The sequence below is a fragment of the Manis javanica genome, chromosome 4 (assembly GCF_040802235.1).
Source record: "Manis javanica isolate MJ-LG chromosome 4, MJ_LKY, whole genome shotgun sequence".
In the NCBI taxonomy this organism is placed as follows: domain Eukaryota; kingdom Metazoa; phylum Chordata; class Mammalia; order Pholidota; family Manidae; genus Manis; species Manis javanica.
Genome location: NC_133159.1, coordinates 178,615,363 through 178,631,403, shown reverse-complemented (window position 1 = coordinate 178,631,403; position 16,041 = coordinate 178,615,363).

Genomic DNA, 16,041 nt, shown 5'->3' with positions numbered 1-16,041 from the left:
TAGCAAATCAGGAGCCTTAGTGAAAGACAAAACACCAAACTGAGGAAAAGCAAAAAATTTTGTGCACAGCACAATTTCAATTCCGCGTTAGCCGAGCGCTTTATATACTACGAGTAACTCCGCACCGGGAAAACTCACGCGCAGGCACATTGGCCCAATCACTTTCCACGGCCGGGCGAACATCTTGACTGCCATTGGGCACCGCGTGCTCCGTGGCCCGCGAGCCCGCCTCGCTCCGAGTGGGAAGTCCCGGATGTCCGCGCGCGTCCAGTTAGGGCTCTTCAGTGATTGACAACCATCTTTGCCCAACGAGGAGTGCGGGCTGGCGCGTTCCGCCCAACGATGCCCCGCCCCCTTCGCAGGAGCTGCCCGGTGTCGGGCCTAGGGACCGCTGTCTGGCGACTCGGCCCGGCGCGCTGCTCCCTGCCTGCCCGGCTGCCCCTCCGCAGCTCGGATCCGGAGATCTGTGCCCGCGCCGACTGCCCCAGCGCGTCGGGGGTGCGGCGTGGCGAACTGTACTACTCTGGGCCGGTTCCTGGTTCCCCACCGCGGCAGGGCCAGGAGGCCGGGGCAGCCCCCGCGCAGTGCTCCGTGCTGGCCCCCACGACGCGATTCCAAATTCGACCCGGCCCTGCACCCGCAGGAGCCACCATCTCCAGCCTGCCCCGGCGCGAGAGAGTGGCCCAGGGTCTGGACCACTGTCCTGAAGCTGAATACATCACACCACCCCCCTCCACACCCCACAACCCACACACACACCTGATGTTCGCATTCCCCACCGTCCCCGGACCTACCTAATGTAAAATCCAGCAGCTCCTTCAGAGGGGACGACTGCACGCACCCATGTTCTCACGTGGTGTCCGGGATTGGGCTGACCTTCCAGCAGGTGCAAGGCCGAAGTGAGCCATACCTTCCCTCACCTGCCTGCCCCTTCCCACCACGCCCCAGGCACTTAAGCTGGGGTTTAACAAGGCACCGTGAATTAGTGAGAAATCAAATGAATTCACCTGGGCTGACTGACCAAATTGTTCCATTCTGCCACCCAAATCCTCACCATTGGAGGCTCGTCACCCTAGAAGGGCCCACCAACCTCGAATCTCTGGGCCTGCCAGTGGCCTGGGCCCTCCACAAACTGAAGGGAGGCTGGGCTGAGTCCTCAGGGGTTATTCAACTATGTTAAATAACTTTCAGTCTGCAATCAGGGTTTTTTGAAAAATCTCATTTTTCTCACTTCTTTCAGCACTTTACTGTGTGTTGAGCTGCCAAAAGGGGACAGGTTATGTTGACAGACTGTTGGTCGTCATTCAGATCCTTCAACAGTTTACCTTATTCACCTCAGAACTATTAGATGCCTTCTGTTCTCTTGTAAATCAGCTTCGGTGATACTGCCAGTTAAATTGCAGGAGAGGAAGCAGCTGGCAAAGGGAATAAAATTAAGAAAATTGTTCTGGGAAGAAAAGGTTGAATGAAAGAAATGGGAGCAGAGGAGCAAGGCACATAGGATTCAAATTTGAATATTGAGTGGTGTGAATTGGCAGGCATACTTTCAGGCATTTATTGAGTGGTCTTCATGCCAAGCGCTATGCTAAATGATGTAATGCTGAATGAACTCAATTTGGTTTCTACTTTCCAGGCAAGTTTAGATGAAGGTTCACCAATTTTTCTGAGGGCTGCTAAGTGCAGAACACTGTGCCTTGCAGATGTTCTCTCAGGAATCTTCACAACAACTCTGGAAGGACATTATTTGCCTTCTACAGAAAAAGAAAATAAGACTCAAAAAATATTGATGATAACCCAATTTTAAAATGAGCACAGGATCTGAATAGACATTTCTGCAAAGATAGACAAATGGCCAATAAGCACACAAAAAGGTGCTCAACATGCAAATCAAAACCATGATGAGACACGGCACAGTCACTAGAATGGCCAAACTGAAATGGACAGATAATGACAAGTGTTTGCAAGGATGTGGGACGGTGGAATCCTCACACACTCTTGATGAGACTGTAAACTGCACTATTTACCTCCTCAAACACCTGCCACATCCTCTTCTTTTCAATCTGGACTCAGGCCTTCGAGCAATCTGGAAGTGCAAGGGCCATCCATCCTCCACCAGCAGGCAACAGGAGTGTTGGTAAATGCCCCAGACCACCCTCCTGGAGGCCTGTCCAGCTGGTTCCCCAGCAGACATGAGCCCAGTTACCCACAGTGACCACAGGGCAACCTGCCCCACGCAGTCCTTTGCCAGCTCCTCTCCTGCCCTATCTCAGAGTTTCACCCCACTTCCACACTCCGACTTCCTGGGGAAGCTTCACAAATAAACGTCCTGAACCCAAGTCCCACCTCCAGCCTTGATTTCTGGGGAACACACACACTCACACACACACAGATACTGTAAGTACAAAAATACGGGCTGGATACAACATATTCATGATCGTGCTTCTGGGAAGGAGGAGAAGAATGGGATTAAGGAGGAGAACAAAGAGAGTTTCAAATGAAATTACAAGGTTTGTTTTAAATTTTTATATTGAGGTATATACAATAAAATGCACAAATCTTAGTGTACACAGGTAGGAACATTTTTAAGTTGGTATTAACCCGTTATCCAAAAACAACGAGAAAACAAGCATTTGGGGACAGGTTTCTTGGGAGCATACTTGAGAACAACACTGGTAGGGAGGTGAGGGCAGCAGAAACGGGAGCAGCTGAGCCTCCATGTAGCTGCAAAGAGGCCTCAGCCCGTCCCACAGGGAGCTCTGAGGCTGGGATGGCCTTCAGAGTGGGGGAGTGGAGGGGAGAGGCCCAGATCCTTGAAATTCTACCTGGATGGCTGTACGTCCGGGGAGAGGAAATCCCGAAGCAAAATACCTCTAAAAACTGAAATCAGTCAAAGGGAGAAATCAAGTTTAAAACCTGTTTATTGCATACTAACTGCAGTCCAGCGCCATCTCTCTCCCCTGCTCCAGAAGGAAGCCAGCCAGCAAGCCAGCCCCTCCCCTTAACCTCTCAGGCTCAGACACGCCCTCGGTTGCCCAGGGAATTACCCATTGACGTGGAGATGAACTTCTCTGCACCCTTGAGGATATGCAGATGCACTGAAGCTGGCGAGATATTCTGGAAATGTTACGGTTTCACCCACAATGGCCACAGAATGCAGGCTGCTCCTGGAGAGGGAGCTGTATTCTTGGGCAAGGCAGGGCCCTTGGGCAGAAGGAAATTTTCAGAGCATAATTTAGTAGCTAAATCCACAGGAGTTGGGGTGGGGAGGAATGCCTCAGTGCTGGACAGGGGTCTGGTCTGGGCAGCACCGCAGCAATGTACGGTGTATACACTTACCGTGTTTCATGGTGCACGGTTTGCGGGGAGACCCTAGGCGGGCTCTAAATTATCCTGGCTCCCCAATGTGAAACACGCAAGGACGAACAAACCCGCCTGTCGCTTTTTGTCTGTCTCTTACGATGTGGCTGTCTCTGAGGTGGTCTCTCTTTTTCTTTCTCCCATTATCAAAGAGTCCCACCCAGGATGGGGAGGACGAGAAGAGGAGATGGTGAGAAAAAGGACCTGTCTTGCTGCACGCAATTATTCAGTCATTCTAATGCAAATCAATGGTCAAAATTGAAAAATAAATTTTATTGTCCACATGTTAGTAGAATTTAAGTTTTCCTACTTGTATCCAAACTTGAGACTTGAGTATAATGCTTAGAACTTCTTTCTGGTTTTTCTTGTGTTCTTTCTTTGGTATCATACTTGTTAGCAAGAAGCTCATCTGCTTCTAACATGGTTCACGGTTTCTTCTGCGCTCTCTTTGGCTTCGTCTCAGTTTCCGGGGTGGCAGAGAACAAAAGCTGATAGAGCCTGGAGGAGGGAACTGCAGCTGAAGAGAAGGGTCCTCAAGAGTTCACTTCTTGAGAACAACTTGTGAAACTCAGTCTCCACTCTCTATTGGGACTTTGCCATCCTCATCTTTACAGGGTTTTCATTGGTGAATTACTTTCAGATAATAATAAACATGTGCATGTCAACCTCAGTCCTGAATGGGGAAAATGTGGCGATGTTAGAGTTTGTATCTTATACGGTAAATATTATGTCATTTTCTTCAAACAATTGAGTTTCTTCTTTACACATTCACGTGACTGATTTCTTTGCAGCAAATTCAGGTGTGTGACCAAGTGAGCCCAGGGATGTGAACTGAAGGAGACAGGTAAATGATGCCATGTTTTTAACAGTTTTATATTCGTTTTATATGAGGACAATCTGGGTTTGAAGTCTAATTGGATTCGATTTCTTTCTAATTAGTAGGGAAGTACAGAAGCTCTCACCAGCACTTCCCTTATTTTTTTAAAATTTTTTATCAAATGTGTATCACAGTGGCTCAGCAGCCCCCCTCCTCCCACCCCACCCACTCCCCTCTGCCTTGGTAACCACTAGTCACTTCTCAGTGTCTATGAGTCCAGCAGCACTTCCCTTATAATCAGCTCCTCCCAGGAAAGAAAGTGGATCAAAACCCAGCAGATCACCAGACAAGGGTCAGAGAGGGACTTCTGTGGTCATATTTCCTAAACCCTTGAGTGGTGGGAGAAAATGAAAGAATTAGTATTCAACTAATGGAATCTAAATTGCAGTCTTTGGGCATCATTTTAATTATGTACGCCTCTTGATTTAAGGACTCGTTTTGTGTAGCAAATTTGATTTGTGGGGATATAAATTATTGAAGTGATTTGGTGATTATTATGGGATTTCAGGCTATAAACTGGCTGTTTGTTGTTCTAATTCTGGGTACGGTATAAGACTCAGCCCATGGTCAAGGAGGGTGGGAACCACGTGCGTGACCTAAGCACACCCCGCCAACTGCAGGCGAACAGAGGAATGGGAAGGTTTGGTGCTTTCCATATGTCATGATGGGTTTTTTATCTTCTTTAGTTCTTGTTTTATGTGAACGAGTTATAGGATTTGGTAGTAGGTTTCCAAGAATCAATTTAAGGGCTTTTAGAGGGAAATTTTCAAGTATATTCAAATGTAGAGGAATTCATATAATAAAAACCCTTTGTCCTCATTGCTCAACTTTAACAATTACCCATGTTTTGCCATTTTTTTCCTTTCCTCCCCTCAACTCCTTGCCAGAATTTTAAAGCCAAACCTAGACATTATGTCATTTCACTATAAATACATCAATATGTATCTTTAACTAATGAGAGCATTTGAAGAAAAGCAAATCATGTGCCATTGTCACCCTTAATAAAATTAATCCCTGGACGTCTCTATTAGCTGGTTTGTTCATATCAGAATCCACACAAGAATCCACGTTGCCATTAGTCATTGTGCCACTAAGTCCCTTATAACCTGACAGTCTTCCCTCCCTGTTTTGAAGTGACATCTATTTGGTAGAGAAAGCAGGACATTCATATGTCTTGTGGGATATTCCACCTTCTGCATTTGGCTGCTGGTGCCCTCCAGGTATAGTGTCCCTATTCCTCCACACCTGCATGTCCTCTGAACTGGTGGTTAGCTCCAAAGGCTCAGTTGTGTTCAGGTGCATTGTTTTCGGCCAGAATTCTTCATAGCTGGTGCCTCTGGCCGAGGGTCACATTCATAGTTCCACACTTGGTGGGGCCAGAACTACCCAACAGAGTCAGGGGACGTCAGCCTGACCCCTCCAGGACGCTTATGTCCAGGGCAGGTCCTTGGCCTTCATTGATGATCACTGGGTCAGGGGTTGCTAACATCGTGGGGCTTGTAATTCCATTATTCTTCCTGCATTTATAACCCGAATTATGCAAAGAACTTCCCTTATCAGTTCTATGGTTTCCCTAAAATTTAGTTTGTATAGGAAAGAAAACCTTTTACACTGGCTTCTGTGAGCTTTCTATTTCCTTTGGTAACTTTTTATTTTGAAATAATGTTAGACTTACAGAATAGTAGAAAGAATTGTAGCAAGAACACCCATATACCCTTCCCCTGGATTCCCCAGTGGTTAGCGCTTTACCGCACTTGCTTAATCATCTTTCTTTCTCATACATATAACCTTTCAACTATGTGAGAGTGAATCGCCCACATGAGGCTCCTTTACGTGTAAACAGCAGGGTGTGTGTTTCTTAAGAACAAGTACATACTCTTAAATAACCACAATGATCAATATCAGAAAATTAACATAGATACAATTCCATTATTGAATCCATGACCTTATTCATACTTTGCCAGTTGTCCAAAAACATCTTTTATTTATTTTTTTAAATCCTATTCCAGGTTCCAATCCAGGCTCAAACACTGCATTCAGTTCTCTTGTCTCTCTCGTCTCCCTTCATCTGGAATGACTCCCCAGCCTCTTTATCTTTTGCAACCTGGACGTTTTTGAGGGGCACAGGCCAGTTATTTAGTAGATTCTGTGAACATGATCAGTCTTTGGTAGCTTCCTTAATTTCTGGCAATAACATGATGTCCTAAATTCATCTGTATGTTTCCTGTTCCCAATCCTAGCCCACCATTTCTCCAAAGATCCCTAGTTTCCTTCAGTGGAGAATGGGATTTAGAGATAAGAACTGGCTGCTGATCCTGCCACAGCCAATGGGGATAGGTGTGATGGGGACAGTTGGTGGGGACAGACGTGAGTGGGGACAGTTGTTGACGGGGACAATGAGCAGGTGGGTGGCCCCTGGCTGGAGCGGGGCTGGCTTTCCCTCTGCACTTGGGACCCCGGTCTGGGACAACAGCAATTTCAGGTTGGCCTTGGTGGACAAGTTTCCTGACTGGGGAGATGAGGGGACATGAGGCCCTTGTCCCTTGGAGTGGCTCTGAGTATGGCCCATCTGGTATAATCCCTGGGTTGTTTTCCTACTCATTTTTTATGACAGACTCTGCTTTACTTATGGCTCAGGAGGCTTACGCATTGTTTTCTTATCTAACACTGTTGATTGACCATATGCCCTGGAAACGCAAACACGAGGAAGTGTCAGAATGCCTGTGTAAACCTGAGATACTGTGCACACCTGGGCTCCGGTTATAATTAAGCAATAAACACACAAAGCCACAGAGGACCCGCTTTGTCCCCAGCCATCCAGCACGCCTGCTTATCCCTGGAGACAGCCATTTTTGGCAGCGTCCTTCCTGCCACAGTCAAGAGGGGTCCTGACTCGAGGGCAACAGCTGCTGTCACTGTCAGCGACCTTCCCTCTTCTCTTGTGAGTTCCCCGAAAGAACAGACTTCACGAGTAATGCGATCCAGGCTGCTGTGCTACTACCTTTACGCTGTCCCTGGAGCCCCCACATTTAGGGAAGTCTGAAGAACAGGACCAGAGGTGTGTGAGCCCTTGTGGTGCAAGGACCTGTACTAGTCTCCCCTGACCCCACCGCAGCCGCTTCCCAACCTTCAGATGAGGACCCCACCGCTTGGCCTGGAGGCCACCTGGACAGCCCTTGGCTCCTGCCCTTCCTCTGACCTTTGTGCTTCTTCCAATAGAAACTCAGGAAATGCCTTTTCAGCACCTCCCCAGGGTCATGGGGAGACTGGGACACCCCATCCTCATTCCCAGGCTCACACAGTGTTTTAATTTCCACTGGTAGCAGCTGCTCTAGAAGACACTTCAAAGTACCTTCAGAAATCTCTAGACTGGAAATAAGGGCTACTGTATTGTGAGTGCCTCTATGTACCCCAAAGCTCTAGGCAACGTATGTCAAGTTCTCTCATGAGGTCCTGCCGCAAGAAGACCATGCAGGTGGCAGCATCAAGGCTGACCTGCAGGTGCCACACCTGCACAGGCGGGGCTATGGGGTCCCCTTCCTACAGGAGGCCCTGTGCACATTCTCATTCTCACCCCCACCCCACAGCCACTTGGCATCTCTGAGCCTCAGCTTTGAGTCTCAGCCATACTTCTGAAACAACATAGGGAGTTCCACCTGACACCTTGGCCTATGTGACAAAGAAGCTGGATTCTGATCCCACCCCGAAGCCAGTGCCCCTTCTTATTCTTCCAAACCACTATCACTCATTGATTTGGGCAGTAAGGTATCTCCAACTTAGATCCTTTAAAGGAAGTCCAGTTTTTCCATTTTGATGATACAAGTCTGCTTGAGGGTCTCATTTTTTTAAACTGAAACTTGGGAGGAAGGTTTTTAAAAAATTCAAATATTAGCAAAAATAGGGTGATATTTTAAGAGTTTAGGGAAATAGCATTTTCATCTTCTTAGGCATGGCTCATGAGGGTTCATGGTAGGGTCGCTTCTCCGCTTCCATAGACATCTCCCTAGTTCAAGGTCTGATCATCTGTGCAGGTATGTCAGATAACAGAGCCTTATTTGCCCTTTATCTTCTCATGAGTCTGTGCTAAGGGCCTGGAGATAAGAAAGGTTAATGTACCCTGGAAAGAATCCTAGGATATCAGATGCACAGAATGGCCACGTTACTGCAGATATCTAATGTGGAGTTTCCACTGTGTAGGAAGTTTGGGGTGTCCAACATAAATAGCAGGCCAGAGAGAAGGAGCTCATTCTCTCCCCACGCCTTTTCCTGGGCTGGGCTTAGGTTTCCCTGCTCACACCTGATCTTGGCATTGGGGTGAAGAACAAGTACCTGAATTACCATGTACTTCTTTGGTTTCGTTTTCGTTCAGCTGATTTACCACACTCACTACGGGCTTACTGTGTCGTAACAATCCCGCTGGGGATGCACATGCAGGCCAGTTGTGGTCTGTGCGCCCAAAGAACTCACTGCGCAGTCGTGGGAGAAACCATCAAGACACAGAGCAAACATTAATGAGCAAATCTTGGTAGGGCACATGTGGGAGCTAAGGAAAAAGCAGTTGCTTCTAGTTGGGGTATAAAAGCGCTTCACTTACTTAAGTGAGTTTCATTCAACAACCCAAGATGATTCCAGAAGTTTTAGGAGCTTATCTGACACAAGAGCCTCATCTAGAATATGAATGATGATAAAGGGCAGTACACTGACTGTCAGACCCTGGAGAGCTCCACCAAGGGCTTGTCCAGGAGGATGAGTCTCTCTCCGTTTCTCCTGTCTCCAGATGTTTCTGAAATCAGCTGGCATACATTCTGGAGAGGGAACAAAGATGATATGGAGTATCCCCCATCCGCATTTAACAGCAGCGAGCCACCAAGCATCGCAAGTGCTGCAGGGCTAGGTGAGACCTTGGAAGGCATGTGGTCAACCCACTCATGTTACAGATGATGACACTAAGTTCAGCTAAACCCTGTGGCAGTATAACATAGTGGTGTAGGTGTCCAGATGCCTTGGATTCAAATCCTGACTGCACTACTTCCTAGTGAGTGATCTTGAGCAAATTACTGTGTGCCTCACTTTCTTTATCTGTAAAATGGGGAGTTTAACTACCAACTTCATTGGGTTGTTGTGAGGGATAAGACAGTATAAATCTAAGCGCTTAGACCAGAGTCTGTATCCTTGTGAACTATTCTTATGACTATCAGTGAATGATTTGCTCAAGGTTATGCAGGTAAACAGAGGCAGAGCATAAAGAGGGAGACAGGGAGGCAGATGGCATGCATTCTGCGTTGCTAGCAGAGGGAGCCTGCTTGCCGCAGAGCTGCTGGGGCCCAGCCGGAGCCCAGCTGCAGAAGAACAGCTTTTGCAACTCGAGAAGAGAAAACACTGCTAGAAGATTAAAGGATCTTCATTCCCGGAGGCTTCTGAAGGTCCTTATTATATGGCTCGGCAAACAGTTGTGCAATTAGGCGATAAAGACTTCCATTGTAAAGCAAATCTTCCTTTAGATTGTAGAGAAAAGATCCAATTAACTTCATGTTTCTGAACAGCCTGCTGTTCAAAAATGGGGCAGAGCTCTAAACAAACAAAACAAATAGCCAGAGGACAAACAAGAGCAATCATGACGAACCCAAGTGGCCCTTAGATTCCAATGAGCAGGTGGATCTCAACAGAGAAGAATCAGCTCCCAGCCCGAAGGCAGAGCCCTTTCAGAGCCCAGGTCAGTGTCTAACTCTATGATTCTAGCCACACACATAAGAGAAACTTTGTAATTAGTTTGCTTTCTTTCCAGAGGACTGTTTGTTTAAATGGAATATTCTAGTGGCAAACAGTTACCTAAAGAAGGATGAGAACACATAGGATCCACGGGGAAAACAAGCTTTTTTTGGCCTGATCAGGGCACCCTCTCTTTTCACTTGCTTCATCAGGAGCTGGGCATGTTCAAAGCCTTGCCCGAGGTTGCCCGCAGAACCAGCTCCTAACTATGTGGCGTTGCCAGGCCACTGTCTTCATTAGCATTTCTTTACTCTTCCCAGCACGGTGCTTGTGATCTTTTTTTTTTCCTACATCAAAAAAATAGCTCCTTGGAATTTGTTTCCCAGGGCTCTACTTTATTTCCACCTTTGACAGAGAAATTTGGGAGAAGCTGTTCTAGAGAAAAGACCAGAAAAGTGTAAGAATGATGAGCACATGACACTCATTACATATCCTCCATACAGCAGTCTGGGGCTCCAGCCTAACAGTGAAAAGAAATAAGCATGCTTATTACCACGAGGACCATAGTTAGGAGCCCCCACCCCCGCCCCCAGGTTGGGCACAACCCAGGAAAGGGAGTCAGTCCCACTGGCAACTTCTGCAGCCTCCAGGGGCCTCTCCTGGCCGCCTGCTGCTGGGGTCAGGCCACGCCTGGGGGCGGACTGTCCACTCAGACCTCAGAAGGCGCTCAGCTCAGGCCCTCCTACGCCTTCTCGTCACACATAGAATAAACCAGAACTCCTCCTGCAGATTCACAAGGCCCGCACACTCTGGTGTTCTAAGCCAAGGGCAAACACAAGTAGAAAATAAGAGGCTTGACTCTCTTGTCCCAGGCTCGAGTTCCTCCCTGTCCCTATCCTCAGAGCATTTGCTCTAGGAGACTTGTAAATTCTTTCTCTCTTTGAAATGCGTGGAAATTTTTTTGAAGCCAAAGAATCCTCTTGCCAGACCCAGAAATGTCTTTCTCAAGCTTCAGGAGTTGGGGTATCTCCTTGAAATGTGATCAAGGAAGACAGCTGACCCCACAGCCCAGGTGCTGTAGGAGGGCAGGACCTGCATTTATTTTCCTTTGGATAAAGCCCATTCGCTAACACAGACGGTCACGCCAACCACCAAGCCAAGTTAGGATGAGCTCTGGGTGCCGGTCAGTGCTGTCAAGTCCTCTTCCTTGAGGACTAGTCATTGTTGTGAACATACTTGTAACGAGTCCTGTCCACTTGGATGTATAAAAAGGGCGAGATTTCTGTGTGTTTTGGCAATCTGGCAGTGGACAGCCTGTGATGCAGGCACAGTCCTCCTCTAAGGCTGACTTAACAGCAACACTGTTTTCTGTCTTGTTGACCTTTGTGGAGAGGTTGTTGGGTAGGGAGGTTTTGTTTTTAAGCATATTTCCCTGACACTGGCCACCCTGCACGCTCTTCCCTCACCGGCTCAGCTCCAGCCACGTTGGCCATGGAATTCGTCTTCAAGAGCGGCAGGCGGTGCCCGGCCCAGGGCCTCACCATGCTTGCCCCTTTGGCTTAGCCCAGTTTCCGCCCATCCTGGCTGCTTCCTTCTTTTATCTTCACTCCTTGGAGAGGCTCTCACCGACCTTCACATTTCTTCCAGTACCAGCCTCTGTCTGTCCAGCGGACCCTCATCTGTCGCTGCCTAGCAGGACCCTCTGTGGGGCAGGACTCTGTCTGGTTGGCTCGCCACTCTTTCTGCAGCACCAACAATGTCGGGTGTTGGGACAACATACTTAAAAGTCAGTTTCTTACCAACCTAGGAAACCTCTCCCCCAACGTGCCTGCGACACAGTGGTTCACATTGCATGTGGATTTTACCGCAATTTAGCCATTAATTCTCAACCCTCCTCTCTGGGTACTGGTGGAAATTTGGGCTAGATGTGGGCAGGGTAGAGTTTTCCTGCTGCATTTCATCCTCAGCCTTCCTGGTGCTGTCTCAGTGTCCACATCCCATGTCATCGTGTGGGCCCCCCTGGCCGTGCTGGGGGCCCTGCATGGGAAACGGGTGCATTCTCCTGCTGGTGAGGTCCCCCTTCTGTGCCCCAGAGGCCCTGTGTGTCTCAGGCATAGTCACACACCAGTCAGCACTTCCTACACCAGGGCAGTCCAGCATATAGAAATGTCAGTAAGTTTGAAATTAACCAATTCACCAGCAAAAACTTTGATTTCATGTCACATTTCTTTTTGCTGGCACTGGTTACCATGACACTGGTTTGTGTTGGACACTAACCTTCTTTCCTTCCCACAAATTCCTCCAAAAAAGAGAAGCCAGGGGAAGCCTAGATGATTTCCACGTCCTGGGGAAGGCTAAGCTATGATCCTAGAGAATGAACTAGCATACTTTTATTGATATTGGGGTCTTAAGAGAACAATAAATACTATCACTGTGTCCAGAGACTGAAGAAATGTCAAATAAGGACCCACCTGGCCTTTCCAGATGCCTCAAGGAAGAACCACAGCAGCCAGAGAGCTCCTAACAGGCCGGGCGATCCAGAGTCAGTGTTCTAAGACACGGACATCCCTGATCACGACATCTGGGAGGAAGAATGTTCTGTGTGAGGAAAGGCTAGAGGCTGCCTTAGTATCTAACCCTTGCCTGGGGCACCCTTAATCATCAACTTCATTAAACAACAAAGAGTTGAATTAAAGTTCTATTTTTTTCTTGTTCCTAAACATCATTATTTTTGCCTTTATATTTCTGTAAGAAACTTCTAAGAAATGAGTATGCTGTTTGAGCCAAGCAAAAACAAATACTGTGGCTTCAGGAACCAGGGGTGTTCTAAGCTAGGAACAGGGAAGGTTTGGCCCACGGGGAGGGCAGAAGAGTGTCACTAGACACAGACCAGAAGAGCCCCTTCTGTAGGCCCTTCACTTTATAAGACCCCCTGTCACAAACACACCCTGACTTGCTGAAGGCCAGGGCGCGCCTGTGAAGGCAGTGCCCAAGGCTAGCAGAGAGGGACCCATAACTAGCAACGTAGGCTTTCACGACCAGCGCTGTTCAGGCCCCAGAGAAGGGCTTCCTTGCATCATTTTTTCCCTGTGATTTCAAACTCCAAGGCAACAGTGTCTGGATGCTATGAAGCTCTGCAGGTTCTTCAGAGACAAGCACATTTTGAGCAAACAATTAAAACCTCCATGATACCAGTGGAAACAAGCGAAAGAGCAGGCCAGGCAGAAATTCAACAGGAGAACCAGGAAGAGAGACAGCCACGAAGAGTCCTCCTAGGGTCCCACTCATCCCTCGGGGTCTAGGAAGTGTGTGCATGTGGTAGGCGGCACCCACGCGGGAGCAGTCAGAGCAGGTTTGGGGGCACCCCCCACAGCACACAGAGCCATCAGCAAAGGGCAGAGCTTCCCTGGCTCCAGGGACTGATGAACAGCTTCTGACCAAACACTGGCTGAACACAAGCTACTCTGGCCCAGGGGCGACTCCTGAGGAGTCAGGCTTAAAAACGGCACGATGCTGCCCCCCTTGGTCTGGGAGCCAGTGTCAACGCCGAGACTGCCCCCGTCAGAACGGGCATCTTTGAAGCTACTAGTCCTTGGATGAACAGGGAGCACACTTGTAAACTCCTACCTGTGAAAGCAGTCTCCAAACCACACACATCCAATACTAAAGAAATAAAGATCTAACTGATTAAGGTGGCTTAAGCACAACCTTTGACTAATAAGTGACTTATGCTGACCCTGGGTGACCTGTGGGGAGCCAGGTCAAAATATTTTTTTGACATATAAAGAAAAGGGAAACTTTAGCAGAAACATCAGCTGCGCACTCTGCACACAAACCAGGAAGTCAACATCACAGATTAATTAAGAAATTAAACAAACAAATACCCAGGCAGTTATAACAAGGCAGGAGGGATTCCACATGTAGTTTTGCTACAATGCAGTAGCTAAAATGTCCATTTTTCCACCAAAAACATCATAAGACATGCAAAGAAACCGGAACATGTAATTCATAGTCAGGAAAAAAAAAATCAGGCAATAGAAACTGCTTTTGAAGGGGCCCAAAACTTGAATAAGTTTGAGAAAGACTTCAAAGGCGCTATTTTAAGTCTGTTTTAAAAAACAAAGGAAACTATGTTTAAAGAATTAAGGAAGGCAGGGAGGGATATGCAAAAAAATAAAAAGAATTAAAGAATTAATGATAATGATGATTCATGAAATAGAGAATGTTAATCAAGGGATGGAAATTGTTTTTTAAGAAACCAAATAGAAATTCTGGAGTTGAAAAGCATAATCACTGAAATGGAAAATGCTCTAGAGGGGCTCAGGAATAGATCTGATTTTGCAGAATCATTAGCCAACACAAAGCTAGATTGACAGATTATGCAATCTGAAGAACACTAAGAAAAACATGAGGAAAATGAAGTCCCTCAAAAAAACGTGGGAACACCATCAAGACACCAGCATATGCATGATGGAAAGGAGGAGAGAGAAAAATAGTCAAAGAAATTATAGTTGGAAGCTCCCCAAAGTTGGTGACAAACTCCAATCTACACATTAAAGCCCAACAAGATTCAGGTTGGATAAATACAAAGAGATCCTCGCCCAGATACATCATAGTCAAGATGTGGAAAGCAGGTAACTTCTTGAAAGCCTCAAGAAACAACAATCTTATACAAGTGTTAGTAAGTTTCACATCTGAACTCTCTTCAAAAACACTGGAGGCCAGGGGCGGTGGGAAGGCACATCCCAAGGGCTGGAAGGAAACAGGTGCCCACCCAAAACCTGGCATCAGCGAGCATTCAGAATGGAAAGAAGGACAAAGACGCTACAAATTAACCAAAATCTTACAGAACTCTTTGCTCACAGACTGTCCTTACAAGAAGTACCTAAAGTTCTTCAAGCAGAAAGGAAACAACTCCAAACAGTCGTTTGAATCTCATGACCAATCAAAAAAATTATGTACACAGTGATAAAAGATAGTGTACTTATTTATTTGTATTCCTTAACTTATTTAAAAAGCAGTTACATAAAACAACATGTATAAAACTGTGTGTTGTTGGGCTTATAACATGCAGAAATGTTAATATACTTGACAATAACACAAAGGAAGGTGGTAAGATGAAGCTTATCAAAGGAAACAGCAGCACAGGTAATACAAACCTACCTGAAGAAATAGGGACCCGGAAGTGGTAAATAAGAAGATCGACGTTTTTTAACTCCAGAAATACACTCGTGCTGTCCTTTTTTCCCTTTGCTTCTTTAAAATGCATAAAATTCCGTAAAGCAATAATTATAAGAATGTATTGTTACTGTGTAGCATATGCAGACATAAAATGTATATAACAAGATTATCATGAGAAGAGGGAGGAAAAGAACTCTATAGAGTTAAAGTTTCTATTTCTTACTGGAATTAAGTTAAGAAGGAGATTCCAGTAAGTGAATACGTATGTTAAAAAAGATCTGGAACAATTTTAAGTCCAATAGCAAACACTAAGAAAACAACACACAAAAACAAGTTAAAAAGCATTAAATGAATTTAAACATTATGTTAGAAAATACTCTCTTAAGAGGAACAGAAGTAGTAAAGGAGGAGAAGAACAAAGTAATCATGAGACATAAAAACCAAAAAGCAAAATGGTAGATATAAATCCCCCATATCAATAATATCACTAAGTGTGAGTGGTTTAAACAATCTGCTCAAAAGGCAGAAATATCCTGCTGGATCGAAGAAACGACAACCAAGATCCAATGATAAGCTATCTACAAAAGACACGCATTAGATTCAAAGATGCAAAGTGGTTATAAGTAAAGGGATGAAAAAATTATTCCATACTTATGGCAACCATAAGAGGGTCAGAGTAATATCAGACAAATAGTCTTTAAGATTAAAAACTGTTCCTAGAGATAAAGAGGGACATTTTATAATGATCAAAAAAAGGCCATTCTATCAAGAAGATATAACAGTTATAAAAACACTTGTACATCTAACAACAGACATCCAAAATACACAAGACAAAACCTGACGGACTTGCTGGGACAGGGGACAATTCCACAGTAACAGCTGGGAACTTCTATACTTCATTTTCAATAGGGGACACA